This window comes from Salvelinus namaycush, chromosome 1 (assembly GCF_016432855.1).
Source record: "Salvelinus namaycush isolate Seneca chromosome 1, SaNama_1.0, whole genome shotgun sequence".
In the NCBI taxonomy this organism is placed as follows: domain Eukaryota; kingdom Metazoa; phylum Chordata; class Actinopteri; order Salmoniformes; family Salmonidae; genus Salvelinus; species Salvelinus namaycush.
The window spans coordinates 20,570,892-20,584,752 of record NC_052307.1 but is presented as its reverse complement, the minus strand read 5'-3'; the positions used below and the strand labels follow the sequence as shown (position 1 = coordinate 20,584,752).

Below are 13,861 nucleotides of genomic sequence, written 5' to 3'. Positions count from 1 at the left end.
CTTGTTTCTCATGCTCGCTCGTCTCTTTGCAGCAGACGTATCGTGAGCAATGTATAAGACTGGCAATCAAAATATCTACGTTTATTGGTCACGTACACAGTTTAGAAGGTGTTATAAGCAGGTGCAGCGAAATGCTTATGTTACGTTTTACTGCATTGTTAAGAGCTAGTAAAACAATTCAAATGTAAGGAAAATACATATCAGGACAATTTACACATGATCAGCTAAGAATGATATGTACAGCAGCAGATATTACAGTAAGTGTATCCAGTTTATAAATAAATATGTGGTGTATAAAACAGGATTCTACACAGGATTTTTTTTTAACAAGGTGGTGCTGAGTATATCTTTTAACACCTGTAACTGCCATTTCCCGAAATCTAGAGATTAAAAAAAATGCCTTATGTTACAAAAAAAGGGGAAAAAATATATTTATTTTGCTAGACAGACCTGAGAAGCTGTGGGTGAAGGCCAGTTCAAATACCACCAGGTCCCAACCAACACAGAACCAATAAAACAACCATAGGAGCATGGTGTCAGAAACAGAAGCAGAAATCCATCTCCACTCTTTGTATAACAGAGTGAGGCCTGGGCGATATGGCCTAAAAATCAGCGATTTTATCAAACTTATGGGCGATTCACAATACATAGTATCTCTATTTTTTATGCTTTCTCTAAATAAGCTTTGTTGCACAATAAAAAGTTCAATACTCAGCATTTCAAACAGTCGGGAACAATCTAATGATTCAAGGCTTGTAAAATTACACCTAGGCTAAATAAGCCTTCAGTTTGCAATAGTCACTGATCTGGCTTTCAAGTCTATGAAAATGCAATATATTGGTTAAAAATGTAACCAGAACCATGCGCATCCACTAATAATGACAAACTTTTTGTAGCAGGCTTTATAGATATTGAAATCAAGTGGCCTACCTCGATAAGAAGATGCTTATTTCTCAGAATAAGAATGAGTTGCCAATCCCTTATACAGTGCAGTCGGGAAAGTATTCAGACCCCTTAACTATTTCCACATTTAGTTACGTTACAGCCTCATTCTAAAATGGATGAAATCTACACAATTTCCCATAATGACAAAGCAAAAACAGGTTTTTATACAGTACCTGTACAGTAAGTTCAGACACACCTACTCATTCCAGGGTTTTTCTTTATTTTTTAAAATGTTCTACATTGTAGAATAATAGTGAATACATCAAAACTATGAAATAATACATATGGAATCATGTTGTAACCAACAAAGTGTTAAACAAATCAAAATATATTTTACATTTGAGATTCTTCAAAGTAGCCACCCTTTGCCTTGATGACTGCCAAGAGTGAGCAAAGCTCTCTCAACCAGTTCATGAGGTAGTCACCTGAAATTCATTTCAATTAACAGGTGTGCATTGTTAAAAGTTAATGTGAAATTTCTTTCCTACTTAATGCGTTTGAGCCAATCAGTTGTGTTGTGAAAAGGTAGGGCTGGTATACAGAAGATAGCCCTATTTGGTAAAAGACCAAGTCCATATTATGCAAAGAACAGCTCAAATAAGCAAAGAGAAACGACAGTCCATCATTACTTTAAGACAGGAAGGTCAGTCAATGCAGACAATTAAGAACTTTCAAAGTTTCTTCAAGTGTAGTTGCAAAACCCATCAAGTGCTATGATGAAACTGCCACTCATGAGGACCAGAGTTACCTCTACTGCAGAGGATAGGTTCATTACAGAGTTATCAGCCTCAGAAATTACAGCCAAAATAAATGCTTCAAGTAACAGACAAATCTCAACATCCACTGTTCAGAGGAGACTGTGAATCAGGCCTTCATGGTTGAATTGCTGCAAAGATACCACTACTAAAGGACACCAATAAGAAGAGACTTGCTTGGGCCAAGAAAAACGAGCAATGGACATTCGACCGGTGGAAATCTGTTCAATTTTGAGATTTTTGTTTTTTTGTGAGACGCAGAGTAGGTGAAAGGATGATCTCCGCATGTGTGGTTCCCACCGTGAAGCATGGAGGTGGTGGTGTGGGGGTGCTTTTCTAGTGACACTGTCGGCGATTTATTTAGAATTCAAGGCACAATTAACCAGCACGGCTACCACAACATTCTGCAGTGACATGCCATCCTATTGCGCTTAGTGAGACTATCATTTGTTTTTCAACAGGACAATGACCCAACACATCTCCAGGCTGTGTAAGGGTTATTTGACCAAGAAGGATGTGGTGCTGCATCAGATGACCTGGCCTCCACAATCACCTGACCTCAACCCAATTGAGATGAGTTGTACCACAGAGTGAAGGAAAAGCAGCCAACAAGTGCTCAACATATGTGGGAACTCCTTTAAGACTGTTGGAAAAGCATTCCAGGTGACTACCTCATGAAGCTGATTGACAGAATGTCAAGAGTGTGCAAAGCGGTCATCAAGGCAAAGGGTGGTTACAATGAAGAATCTCAAATATAATTTGATTTGTTTACCACTTTTTTGCTTACTACATGATTCCATGTGTTATTTCATAGTGTTGATGTCTTCACTATTATTTTACTATGTAGAAAATATTCAAAATAAAGAAAAACCCTTGAATGAGTAGGTGTGTCCAAAAAATAATAATACAAATGAAATATCACATTTACATAAATATTCAGACCCTTTACTCAATACTTTGACGAAGCACATTTGGCAGCAATAACACCCTCAAGTCTTCTTGGGTATGACACAACAAGCTTGGCACACCTGTATTTGAGGAGTTTCTCCCATTCTTTTCTGCAGATCCTCAAGCTCTCAGGTTGGATGGGGAGTGTCGATGCACAGCTATTTTCACGTCTTTCCAGAGATGTTCGATCGGGTTCAAGTCCGAGCTCTGGCTGGGCCACTCAAAGACATTCAGAGACTTGTCCCGAAATCCACTCCTACGTTGTCTTGGCTGTGTGCTTAGGGTCATTGTACTGTTAGAAGGTCTGAGGTCCTGAGCACTCTGGAGCAGGTTTCATCAAGGATCTCTCTGTACTTTGCTCCATTCATCTTTCCCTCGATCCTGACTAGTCTCCCAGTCCCCGCCGCTGAAAAACATCCCCACAGCATGATGCTGCCACCACCATGCTTCACCGTAGAGATGGTGCCAGGTTTCCTCCAGACGTGACGCTTGGCATTCAGGCCAAAGAGTTCAATCTTAGTTTCATCAGACCAGAGAATCTTGTTTATCATGGTCAGAAGGTCCCTTAGGTGCCTTTTTAGCAAACTCCAAGCAGGCTGTCATGTGACTTTTACTGAGTAGTGGCTTCTGTCTGGTCACTACCATAAAGGGTTGATTGGTGGAGCGCTGCAGAGATGGTTGAACTTCTGGAAGGTTCTCCCACCTCCACAGAGGAACTCGAGCTCTGTCAGAGTGACCATCGGGTTCTTGGTCCCCTCCCTGACCAAGGCCCTTCTCCTCCCGATTGCTCAGTTTGGCAGCTAGCTCTAGGAACAGTCTTGGTGGTTCCAAACTTCTTCCATTTAAGAATGATGGAGGCCACTGTGTTCTTGGGGACTTTCAAAGCTGCAGAATTGTTTTGGTACCCTTCCCCAGATCTGTGCCTCGAAACAATCCCGTCTCTGAGCTCTACGGACAATTCCTTCGACCTCATGGCTTGGTTCTTGCTCTGACATGTGCCTTTCCAAAACATGTCCAATCAATTTAAATTTACCACAGGTGGACTCCAATCAAGTTTTAGAAACATCACAAGGATGAACACTGGAAACAGGATGCACCTGTGCTCAATTTTGAGTCTCAAAGCAAAGGGCCTCAATACTTATGTAAATAAGGTATCCGTTTTAAAATGTTTATAAAATGTGCCACAAAACATAAAAAAAAAATTGTGTCATTATAGGGTAGCGTGTAGATTTTTAAAAAAGAATCCTGATCATTTAGAGAAGGCGGCTGTAAAGAAAAAAAATGTGGAAAAAGTCCAGGGGTCTGAATACTTTCCAAATGCACTGTATGAAGTAATGTCTTTCATTACTCATTCTACAATTACAAAACAGAGTACACAGCCAGCACAGTCTGTCACTAAAATGCTGCTAACAGTGTGTGGTACTGCAATGAAAAACTGAGCATTAATTTTCCACGTTCATTGACACTTTCGTTTTAGTAGGGTCTGCTCTGTTCTTCAGTGCATTCAGAAAGCATTCATACACTGACTTATTCAACATTTTCTTGTTACAGCCTGAATTAAAATGTTTTTTAAATTTATTCTCACCCATCTACAAACAATACCCCATAATGACAGTGTTTTTAGAAATGTTTGCAAATTGATTGAAAACAAAATACAGAAATATCTAATTTACAGAAGTATTTACACCCCTGGGTCAATACATGTTAGAGTCACCTTTGGCAGAGATTACAGCTGTGAGTCTTTCTGTGTAAGTCTAAGAGCGTTGAACACCTGGATGTTACAATATTTGCCCAGTCTTTTCAAAAATCAAGCTCTGTCAAATTGGTTGTTGATCACTGCTAGACAACAATTTAAGTCTTGCCATAGATCTACAAGCAGATTTAAGTCAAAACTAACTCGGCCACTCAAGAACATTCAGTCTTCTTGGTAAGCAACTCCACTGTAGATTTGGACTTGTGTTTTAGATTATTGTCCTGTTGAAAGGTGAATTCATCTCCCAGTGTCTGGTGGAAAGCAGACTGAAACAGCTTTTCCTGTAGGATTGCCTGTGCTTAGCATCAGTATGTTTGTTTTTTTATCCTGAAAAAAAAACCTCTCCAGCCCTTAACAATTACAAGCATACCCATATGATGCAGCCACCACTACGCTTGAAGATTTGCACCAAATATCACACTTTGTATTCAGGACAAAAAGTTAATTGCTTTGCCACATTTCTTTAAGCACTACTTTAGTGCATTGTTGTAAACAGAATGTATGTTTGGGAATGTTTGTATTTTGTACAGGCTTCCTTCTTTTCACTCTGTCAATAAGGTTAGTATTGTGGAGTAACTACAACGTTGTTTCAGGTTTCTCTTATCACAGCCATTAAACTCTGTAACTGTTTTAAAGTCACCATTGGCCTCATGGTGAAATCCCTGAGCAGTTTCCTTCCTCTCCGGCAACTGAGTTAGGAAAGACACCTGTATCTTTGCAGTGCCTGGGTGTATTGATACACCACCCAAAGTGTAATTAATAACTAACTTCACCATGCTCAAAAGGATATTCAATTTATGCTTTTTAAATGTTTTACCCAACTACCAATCAGTGCCCTTTGCGAGGCATTGGAAAACCTCCCTGGTCTTTGTGGTTGAATCTGTGTTTGAAATTCACTACTCGACTGGGGGACCTTAGATAATTGTGTGTGTGTGGGGGGGTAAGGAGATGTGGTAGTCATACAAAATGTATGTTAAACACCATTATTGCACACAAGTGAGTCCATGCAACTTATGTGAATTGTTAAGAAAATGTTTACTCCTGAACTTATTTATGCTTGCCATAACAAAGGGGTTGAATACTTTTTGACTCAAGACATTTTAGGTTTTCATTTCTAATTAATGTATAAATATTTTAAAAAACATAACTCGACTTTGACATTATGGGGTATTGTGTGTAGGCCAGTAACCAAAATTCTCAATTTAATTAATTTTAGATTCAGGCTATAACGCAACAAAATGTGGAAAAAGTCAAGGGGTGTGAATACTTTCTGAAGGCACTGTACATTTTGGGCGTTCAGACATAAAGGAAAGGGGGATACCTAGTCATATCTTCGGCGCCCGGGAAGAGTGGGTTAACTGCCTTGTTCAGGGGTAGAACGACAGATTTTTACCTTGTTAGCTTGGGGATTCAATCCAGCAACCTTTCGGTTACTGTCCCAACGCTCTAACAACTAAGGCTATCGTTAGAAAGATTAAGTTCTCGTCTATTTCAGTCAAATAATGTCTAAGCGTTACGGTATTCATATGAGCGATTCTGTTGGACCAAACCTCAAATAGAGAGTTTAAATTGCTTGTTGTCAGAAAGGAAGAAGTTATCTTTCGTCTTTTCTGTGAGTGGGAGGAGCTAGGTGTCTGTGTGCGAGTGGAAGTTGCACAGTCCACACAGCACAGAGGGAGTCGAAACCAAAGATACAGAACACTCATTCATACATTATATATATTTTTAAACAAACCTCGATTTCTGCGATACAGGCATTTGGAACATCGCTCTAAAACATGAATTAGAATTAATTCTATGTCGCCCAGCCCTACAAACCGAGCCATTTTGCCTTTACATTGCACCTTCATTGTCTCACCTCAACCTGCCTGCACTAACAGTCCCACAAATGTTTGTAAAATGTCAGACCCTGCAGACTGAAAGAGCCCGATTCCTTTCTGAACCTACTAGATTGTGAAGACTTAGGCACAGCCTAAAGGGACGTCATTCTGTCACCTGACTGAGCCGAGAGCTAAGTTAGCAGTGCATGCTCCAGAGGTACCCTCCTCCTCACTGGCACTGACTGATAAAATATATCTGTCACACACACACACTGGTGTGCGGACACACCAACAAAACATACGTAGTGTTTTTTGTTTTTTTTGTTTTACATCAGCAGGCTCGTGACCCATGGCCTCAGCTCAGTCTGGCTCTGTGTGCAGAGTCACACAGGGCAGGCTAAGCCCCTTAGCGCCTCAGTCCTGTCATGTGACTACCATACATCTGATTTGAACCTGCAACACTCAAGCAAAGGCTTAAATCATCATTTCTCAAAGTGAATACTTCCCATCTCAGTGACGTAAGGAGGATATGAGGAAAGAGTGTAAGGATCTGTGTGACGTTATGGAGAACAGTAAAGGTTGAGTAGTTGCATGTGCTGGTCTCGAGAACCCAAGAAGGCTTATAACTTCCCCTATTATGGGTTCTCAGCTGAACGTATGGACCACAGCTTCATGTAAACTACAATCCCGTGGCTCTGTTTTAACATTTAGAAACGTTAATAATCCTCACCATTTCCCTCACAACGTGAGGGACGTTCACTGACTCCACTGTAGTGCAAGGGAATTGGAGTCATGATAAGGGCAAGAGCTAGTCTAGCTGTAATGTTCTGACACATAAGCCTGATATTATCAAAACATGTGACATTCAAAGCCAATCTATCCAGCAGTGAATAAAAACATGTTTCTCAAACTATTTATTGTTAACTGTGTGAATCACCAACACTGATCAAGGACTAGTAGAGAAGAACTAGCCTTCCAGATAATTTTACTAACACATTAGTAATCATGCATCAAAGCAGAAACTTTAGAATTCCAGATAGCCAACTAACGTTACTGGTGAACGGTAGCAGTTTGCCTTGACTTATCTTTACAGAGATTAAGCTAGCAAGGCATGCAATTAGAATATAGTGCTGAGCGATGAAACAAAATTTCAGTTTTTTTTTTTTTTTTTAAACTAAGGTCAGTTTAATTATTTGAATTCCATTTTGTTTTTCCCCCCCCTATGAGATCAATGCGCACATTGCAGTTTATCTAGAAATAAATCAGATCAAACCCGAACTGCGTGATGTAGTAGGGAGTTGTCGTTTCCAACAGGCCAATATTCTACATAGATCAGCACAGAAAACGTGGTAATTAACTACAATAACCCTAATTCATTGTGCGCCTACTAGTCCGGTCTGCGTTTCTTTTACGGCTGCTAAGAATGAGCGATCGAGAGAGCAGTTGCTTCCCGAGGTATCTCTACCTGAAAATATGATCTAAGTGATTGATAGTTGGTCATAAAATTCAAAGCCTTATTGACTTTGAAGAACTACTAAAATAGTGATTTTGTCAAACAGCATAGGCAGCAGCTCTATAGAGATGAGATGACTTTCGAATTTAATAAAGTCATCAAATAAAAGAAATGTAATATACACAACTGAAATATTTTATTAAAGTAAATTGAATAAATTATGGTTAATAAGTGATAAGCATCAATAGGCAGTGACTACCATCAAGAGTGTGAAAAACTGTCAAGGCAATGGGTGGCTACTTTGAAGAATCTCAAATATAAAATATATTTTGATTTGTTTAACACTTTTTTGGTTACTACATGATTCCATGTGTGTCATTTCATAGTTCCGATGTCTTCACTAAATATTCTAAAATGTAGAACATAGAAAAAATAAAGAAAAACCCTGGAATGAGTAGGTGTCCAAACTTTTGACTAGTACTGTATATCGTTAAACAGCCAGTTTAAAAAAATGTAGATATGATTTTTAGGCCATATCGCCCAGCCCTAAAAGGAACGCATCTTTCATAGCAGCAAGATTATTTTTAAACAAAAAAGCTAAATTACTACACACCGTTATAGGGTTAGCGTTCCCACACGGCCATATCTCCATGTTACAGCGCTTGTTAACGCAAGATAGAGGCGGCCACATGTGCAAACACCTGTGTGTAAGCCAGGGTTTCCTAAACTCAGTCTTCGTGACCCCAAAAGGTGCACGTTTTGGTTTTTGCACTAGCACTACACAGCTGATTCAACTAATCAATTTGATCATTTGATTCAGTTGTGTAGTGTTAGGATAAAAAATAAAATGTGCAGCCCCTGGGGTCGTGAGGACCGAGTTTTGGAAACGCTGGTGAGGAAGTGTTGTTCATCAACTGGAGGTGCACACAGCAAATGGATCTGTACAAAGAAAAATATATTAAGTGTATATTTTTTATTTGAACGATTATTTCTCGCTGATATGAAAGGGGCATATTAGCATATGTTTCACATTTTGCAAAGCGATGATTAGTGTCACAATTGTAGTTTACACACAGCCAACCGTGGCCGAAGCCAACAGCTGAAAACCCTAGGATAAGGGCTTTCAAGAGCTAACTAGCTTGGTACACTATATATACACAAAAGTATGTGGACACCCCTTCAAAAATGTGTTGATTCAGCTATTTTTAGCCACACCCGTTGCTGACAGGTGTATCAAAATTGAGCACACAGCCATGCAATCTCCATAGACAAACATTGGCAGTAGAATGGCCTTACTGAAGAGCTCAGTAACTTTCAACATCATAGGATACCACCTTTCCAACAAGTCAATTTGTCAAATTTCTGCCCTGGTCAATTGTAAGTGCTGGTATCGTGACGTGGAAACAACGGCAACAGCGGCTCAGCCGCGAAGTGGTAGGCCACACAAGCTCACAGAACGGGACCGCCGAGTGCTGAGGTGCGTTGCACGTAAAAATAGTCTGTTGCAGTTGCAACACTCACTACAGAGTTCCAAACTGCATCAACAGCACAATAACTGTTTGTCGGGAGCTTCATGAAATGGGTTTCCATGGCCGAGCAACCGCACATAAGCCTATGTGCTGGAGTGGTGTATAGTTCGCCGGCATTGGACACTGGAAACGCGTTCTCTGGAGTGATGAATCACGCTTCCCCATCTGGCAGTCCGACGGACGATATGTGGGTTTGGCGGATGCCAGGAGAACGCTACCTGCCCGAATGCATAGTGCCAACTGTAAATTTGTTGGGAGGAATAATGGTCTGGGGCTGTTTTTCATGGTTCGGGTTAGGCCCCTTAGTTCCAGTGAAGGGAAAAGTTAATGCTACAGCATACAATGACATTCTAGATGATTTTGTGCAACAGTTTGGGGAAAGCCCTTTCCTGTTTCAGCATGACAATGCCCCCATGCACAAAGTGAGTTCCATACAGAAATGGTTTGTTGAGATCGATGTGGAAGAACTTGACTTGCCTCCACAGAGCCCTGCCCTCAACCCCATCAAACACCTTTGGGATGAATTGGAACACCAACTGCGAGTCAGGCCTAATCATCCAACTTCAGTGCCCAACCTCAATGGAAGCAAGTCCCCACAGCAATGTTCCAGCACCTAGTGGAAAGCCTTCCCAGAAGACTGTCATAGCAGCAAAGGGGGGGGGGGGGGACCAATTCCATATTAATGCTCATGATTTTGGAATGAGATGTTCGACGAGCAGGAAAAATAGCAATTTCAACAACTATTATTGGATAACTAGCTAACTCAAGGTTAATATTAGTTAGCGGGACTAATCATAAACGTATTATTAGCAAACTACGTTTACGTTAGTTAGCAGGCTGGCTAATTATCCAAATATCCATTCTCTGTCAGTCACTGTGTCGACGCACATAACGCGGCCAAATGTTAACTGTCAACAATTGATACAGACAATTTTTACCCGATTGGAGTTTACCACGTTAGCTAGCTGGCTAACTTGTGTAGTTGTAGTTTCATCTTTGAGCCATCTTATAACGTAGCACACGTTAACGTTACGCCAGTTTGCTAACTAGTAGCGGCGAGCTAGCATAGTCCAGTCAATCTAAACCATATATATCACATGGCTAGTTAGCGGCTAACGTCAGTTAGTTAAGCTGTGAGAATGCCATTTTCTCGTTAGGACTTTGACAGGTCAAAATAAATATATTGCTGTTTGGGTACGACGTAGTTATGCTTCTTCCAGTCATAAAGTTACAGTTAGCTAGTTATCGTAGTCAGGCTGGCCATTGCTTGCTCTTTCTGGAACTGTTGTTGTTATGAGGGCGGACCCCAAAACTGAGGCCTCTGTCAAAACACACCGAAGCAGGAAAACAACCGGAGGACTCACCAGAGAGAAAACAATGACAATAGAAACGTTAATGATCCAGTTGAAGATCCGTGCACTGGGTTTGCAATAAATTACACGTTAGGAAATACATTTGTCATATCCGAGGCCAGTTTCAATACGTCCCGTAGAAGAATCGAGTCGCCATCGCTGTGAATCTCCAACCCAATATTATACGTGACGTAGTACGTAACGTAACCACGTTTATTTGGATGTGGGGGATGGGTACGCAAACGAATCACATGAGCATGTAAACAAATAAATAAATGCAAGCTATACGCTATCCGGTGTCGTTGGGACGTTCATACCATAAACCCCTACACCTATTCTAACCTTAACCGTTTTAAATGTAAACTTCAATGGGGTATCGTCAGTTGGGACGTCCCAAGGATTCGGTTGAGACTTTTCCAAGAAAAGTACACCGTTTTTAAACCAATTTCTACCATCTTTGTTTACATCTGTCTAAACGTTACATACATTTTTAGTAGGCCTAAACTTATACTAGGCCACCAGAGATAATTTGTCATTGTAGAAAACCAGCATTAACCTATTTTCCTATGCTTTTGTGCATGTTGACACCAACTTAGCATTGAGAAACGATCAAGCTGAAGCACTCATTTTGATTTTATTGATTTGAATTGATCATCAATAACTACTGCCAGAAAAAATTACATTCAAATATTATATTTTCCCTGTGTGTGTGTGTGTGTGTGTGTGTGCTCCAAAAACTGAGACCAATTTGTGATGCCTAAAGTGGTAACAAAAAACAACACACATAGGATCTTATTCAATAATGTATTGGATGATGGTTTCATACATATGTGAATCCAAGACACTTGGTATATTTTTGTCCATTCCTTAACAGCTTCCAATGCCTTGAAACATGAGATGAGATGTTAGCCTTTTGAGCATCTCATCTGTATTAACAGGTTTTAATTACATTTATTTTGACAGGAGAGGTGACGCCAGAGCACATATTGTTAAACAACATTTGGAATCCCTTTATGATCAAACTCAAATCTCATAGGTATTTCAGTAAAACAATCCCATCCTTGCTTACCCAAGTACTCAACCACTTTGCACCTTTTAGTGACAGAGGTCTATGACCATCAAATCACAATCTATCAAAAAGGCCAGAAAAATCATGAGGCTTAATTGATATGGGATAAAAAGTAATTTCTAAATGTCTGCTTTTTACTTAGGGATTTGGGATAGAAAATTTCAGAGGGACTTTGTTTAGTCCTGTTTTCATTCAATTCACCATCTTATTCACACATTACTAAACCCGTCTTGTGAATACTACAAAGAGTCAATTCAGTCAGTTGAATATATATATATATTGTGTCTGTCACCAAAATTGCCAATTGCAACATGCATGGTTTCACCAGTGTAAAAAGGGATAAGTGCTGATTCAATGTCAATGCGCCAGAACAATAATACAAAACAGTATATTCCCCTTTTAAGTGACCAGTATGAAATTGCATGCAAAATTCAAACAATTAAATTAGGTTTATGTGAATATGTAAAGGTTCATAAGGGTCTGTGTAAATTAATTCCATTTTCAGCCATTTATTTGTCAATTCTTCTGTGCAAGACGATGAGATCTCATACAAGAAATGTTACTTCTAAGTACTCCCATACACAGTATCACTGATATAGAAAATTAGTTGTAAAAATAAAGGACAGTTCATCATAGATTAATATAGGATATCCAGATTCTCCATTTCATCCTTAGAGGTATACAGTGTCATTCTTAAGTGTCAAGCACATACTGTATCTGCTCAGCAAGTATGGAAGAGTCCGTTCTGTCAGGATGTCAGCAATTTTATACTTTTGCCTCTCCCTGTTTGCTTCACAAAAAACACTATATTAAATGACCTAATTATGAACATTGTCATTGTACCAATGGATTACAAAATAGCCTGCCATTTCTCTCAAAAATCAACCATTAGTTTTCCATGTGCATTCCCATAGTTAAAACTTCCATAATCCCATATAACATATGGCAGAACCGTTCTGTCTACTGGTTTCTTCTGTTATTATATTCATTAATTATTGTGTTTACCAGTTATGAAAGCGACTGGTTCAGTAAAGCTTTAAGAAGCAAGACTACCCTGAGAGAAGGTCTAAAACATGGGCAAGCTTGCCAGACCAGAACTGGCTCATATGGGTTTTAGTTAAAGGGATAGTTCCCCCAAATAACAAAATTACATATTGGTTTCCTTACCCTGTAAGCAGTCTACGGACAAGGTTCGGCTGCAATCTATGCTTTGGTTTAGTTTCCCTAGCACAGTTTCAAAATGCTAATGTTTTGGAATTTGTGGCACAAAAAAAAGCATCATGTCCAAATTATCAGAAAATATCTCAAATTGATTGTGAAGCTCAACAAAATGTTTTGTCACGTGCACAAGTATAGTGAAATTGCCTTGCTTGCCTGCTTATAGATGATTTGAACATGATGTGCGAAAATACTAATATCGGTACCATGACTTGAATGGGATTTGTGCCACAAATGCTAAAAGGTTAACATTTGGGAACAGTGCCAGGGAAATAAAACCAAAGCATGGATTACTGTCATTCCTTGTCCGTAGACTGGTTTCCTTGCCCTGTAAGCAATGTCATTTTGTTATTTGGAAGAATGATCCCTTTAATAAATCTGTACACTATATTTCAATATAGTCAGCACATTTTGTTCAATAACATAAGATATCATTTTCAGTAAATGTGTAATATTTATATATCTATACATATACAATCCAAATCCTCTGAACTAGTTAGACAGTGTTTACTACCAACTTCAACGATACAGTAAAGGCAAAGACTCACTTGTGGACACTAAAAATTACATTTCTTGAATCCTCACAATTATTTAAATCTAAGTGCTGTAAGTAGTTCATACACAAGGTATTGAAGACCTATTAAAATGGTTGAGTACAAAACAGAAGGAAAATACAGAAGATTATAACGAACTGCAAGCATGACAAAACTAATATATTCAATACAGTAGTGGCCAGCGGCAAGGATAATGAGACAATCAATTCCCTTTTGTGTCATAGAATGTACATTCTAACTGAATTCAATGTAGTCAAATGTTGGTCATACTGTATCATGTTCTTTCCATCAGGATTCATTTCCATGCTTTCAGATTTTTATTCCAGTCAGACAGAGCCAAACAGAGGGACTTGTCAGTGCTCTATAGTGCATTATTTCTTTCTACAGTATGTTACTACCATGTAATCAAACCAGAGTTTTTTGTATGACTCAAGACTGTGTTTGCCCACTGAGCTAAGAACAAGA

At 39.3% G+C, this 13,861-nt stretch overlaps 1 protein-coding gene across 4 annotated transcripts in view; it reads right to left on the bottom strand.

Annotated features, from left to right (window-relative positions):
* Positions 1 to 10,721, bottom strand: part of LOC120062331 (myotubularin-related protein 3-like) — a 31,809-nt gene extending 21,088 nt beyond the window's left edge. For all 4 annotated transcript variants that reach the window (XM_039012260.1, XM_039012430.1, XM_039012348.1 and 1 more), the window contains exon 1: positions 10,568 to 10,721. The gene's annotated coding sequence lies outside the window, so the exon portion shown is untranslated. The remainder of the gene's footprint in view (positions 1 to 10,567) is intronic.
* Between the last annotated feature and the right edge of the window lie 3,140 nt (positions 10,722 to 13,861).